Consider the following 2,974-nt stretch of genomic DNA (forward strand, 5'->3'; position numbering starts at 1 on the left):
TTTTTTTTTTTTTTAAACGATTTACAGTTCTTAACATGAAAACTCAACAGGGTTTCTCTGGGTAGCCCTGGCTACCCTGGAACTCACTCTGTAGACCAGGCTGGCCTCAAACTCAGAGATCCAAGTTCATCATCCACCTGCCTCTGTCACTTAAGGGCTGGGATTAAAGGCATGTGCCACCACCATCTGGCAACAGGAACACACTTAACTAGATAAATCCTGCTTGTAGTAGCCTGGCATGGATAAGGCTCTAGGGCAGAGGTTCTCAACCTGTGGGTTTTGAGGTCTCATATCAGATATCCTGAATCCAGCGATCCCAGACAAATAAGATAAAAATAAATAAATCTTCAAAATATCCATATTATTGCTGGCATTTTCCAATTCTTTCTTTTTTTAATACAAAAGCCAAGTGTGATGGCACATGTATACCTTTAATCCCAGGCAGAGGCTGGAGTCATTTCAGATGAAGCCTGGATGACAAAAGGCACTTCGATGCCAAAACAGCCAGGAAGAGGGGTGTATCTGAAAAGAGTCTGAGCCAGATGAAGGGTTTTCTCATCGTTTTACTTCAGAACGAATGGCTGAAGCTCTGGGAGCAACAGGGACAAAGTGTGAGACGCAAAAAAGGAAAGGCCAGACCCTAAAGGTGAAGCGCAGCCCGGTCCCGAGCTCAGCTGTCAACTGTCTAAGCAGATGCGTTTGCTCCCCCCTACATCTGGCCCTGGCAACCAGCTACAACGAAATCACAGACCGGACATCTTGGTCGATCCTGTTTCAGCTGCTATAGGCATTGCTGCCAAGCCTGAAAAGCTGAATTTGGTCTCCGAACCCACGTAAAGATGGAAAGAGAGGATCTATTTCGGAAGTTGTCCATTAACTTCTGTACACTTTCTACACATATAGAAAAAAAAATGTAGGACAAAAGATTTCAAAAACTTTCAAAACGGGGCAAGGAAGATGGCTCGGCAGGTGAAGATGCTGCTTGCCAAGCCTGACGGCCTGAGTTCAATTTCCTGGGCTCTCAACGTGGAGAGCCTACTCCTATAAGCTGCACACACACACACACACACACACACACACACACACACACAGCATCCAAAGCAAACTCACGATCCCCTTAAAACTCCTCACAACTCCTCCGGCGCCTGCAACTCTGCCCATCAATCTCTGAGGAAGGATTTCACTTGGACACTGCTCAATCCCCAGCACCCACAGTGCCCGGTGTACCTTACGCACTTAATAACTACTTGTTGAACAGATCAGTGAGTTGCCCTGAATCTGTCTCGGTGTGGCCCCAGAATCCCACCGGCAAACCGCAGCCTGCGAACAAGCCACGGTGTCCCGAGGCGACCGGGACGGAGGGAAGGGGTCTGGGCGGAGGAGCGACGGCGTCCGCCTCACCCAGGCTTCGGTGGCGCCACCCGCTCGCCCAGCTGCAGGGGGTCCAGGGGTCAGGCTTCCCACGCGGCCGTCCTCAGAGCCATGCCTGGTCCTCAGCTCTAGGCCCTACGGGTGATCTAGAGAAGAGCGCCGGTCCCGCCCAGCCCAACGCCCGCCCGCGAGACCCTACACTTACCTGTACCAGCCCTGCCGCTCAGCTAAGGCCGCTTCACCCAGGAGACGCTAACTTCCGGCCCCTAACGGAAGCGGAAATATAGCTTTGGGTTTCCCGCCCACTCCTTAGCCAAGTAAATGGGCGTGTAGACCCGCCTCCAACTGCCTGTCTCCGCGCAATTGTTACAGCGCATGCGCCACCGTCCCACTCATTCGCGAGCAAATTCCTAGGGGAGACCGTGATTGAATCGCGAGGAGAGGTGGCTCCATCTGTACTTTTCCTGATTAAGGTCCTCACCTGTAATCATCTTCTTGGATTTGTCTCACTTGTCTTACCCCCTTGAAACCCTAGATTTTCCTAACTTCCATGCTCACTCCAGTATCCTAGCCCTAGAAATGACTAGTGAGGAGAGGAAGGGGATCAGCAAGAGTAAGAGACAGGAGAACGGGTAAGGGGGTTAATATGGTCAAAGTACATTGTATTAGTCGGGGTTCTCTACAGTCACAGAACTTATGGAATGTCTCTATATTAAGGGAACTTACTGTGATGACTTACACTCTGTAGTCCAACTTCTCAACCATGGTCAGCTGTGAATGGGAAGTCCAAGAATCTAGTAGTTGCTTAGTCCCACGAGGCTGGTCGGTTCAGCTGGTATACAGTAGAAGTAGGTTCCAACAGATGTGCTGGCAAGTAAATGCAAGCAGGCGAAGAAGAGCGAGCCTTCCTTCATCCAGTGTCCTCATTTAGGCCTCCAGCAGAGGTGTGGCCCAGATTAAAGGTGTGTACCAGCCACGCTTGAATCTGGAACTAGCTTTGTCCCTGGCTCATCTTGAACTCAGAGATCCTTGCCTCAGTCTCCTGGGACTAAAGGCGGGTACTACCTTGCCTGGGCCTAAGTTTTTCACGGCCACTATGCCTCAAGATCTCTTTGCCTGCCAGGCAGTGGTGGCGCACGCCTTTAATCCCAGCACTTGGGAAGCAGAGGCAGAAGGATTTATGAGTTCGAGGCCAGCCTGGTCTACAGAGTGAGTTCCAAGACAGCCAGGGCTACACAGAGAAACCCTGTCTTGAAGCTCCCCCCCAACCCCCAAAATTTCCTTGCCAAAATCCAGGTCAGAGACTATATCTTCCAGCCTCAAGATCTGGATCACAGGTGAGCCCTCCAATTCTAGGCTGTAGTTCATTCCAGATATAGTCAAGCTGACAACCAGGAATAGCCATTACATACATTATATATATACATGAAGACTAATATATGCTAATGTAAACCACAGAACAGTCCAGTCCTATCCTGCTTTCCTGTAGTGGAAGCATTGAGGAAGCAGAGATAGTAGGATTAGAAACTCAAGGTCACTCTTCGCTGCTGTGATGGCTGATTGTCAACTTGACTATCCCTGGGCTGATCAACAATCCAGACAT

At 50.0% G+C, this 2,974-nt stretch overlaps 1 protein-coding gene across 4 annotated transcripts in view; it reads right to left on the bottom strand.

The window, feature by feature from the left end:
* The window catches only part of Elof1 (elongation factor 1 homolog), a 4,344-nt gene extending 2,637 nt beyond the window's left edge, over window positions 1-1,707 (bottom strand). Inside the window, exon 1 of one of the 4 annotated variants that reach the window (XM_031345053.1) lies at window positions 1,577-1,707. The gene's annotated coding sequence lies outside the window, so the exon portion shown is untranslated. Of the gene's footprint in view, window positions 1-429; window positions 574-1,236; window positions 1,366-1,401 lie in introns of those variants that run through there. The other 3 variants (XM_031345052.1, XM_031345055.1, XM_031345054.1) reach the window with 3 other exon arrangements.
* Window positions 1,708-2,974: the final 1,267 nt, after the last annotated feature.

Source organism: Mastomys coucha, unplaced genomic scaffold (genome assembly GCF_008632895.1).
Source record: "Mastomys coucha isolate ucsf_1 unplaced genomic scaffold, UCSF_Mcou_1 pScaffold23, whole genome shotgun sequence".
Classification (NCBI taxonomy): Eukaryota; Metazoa; Chordata; class Mammalia; order Rodentia; family Muridae; genus Mastomys; species Mastomys coucha.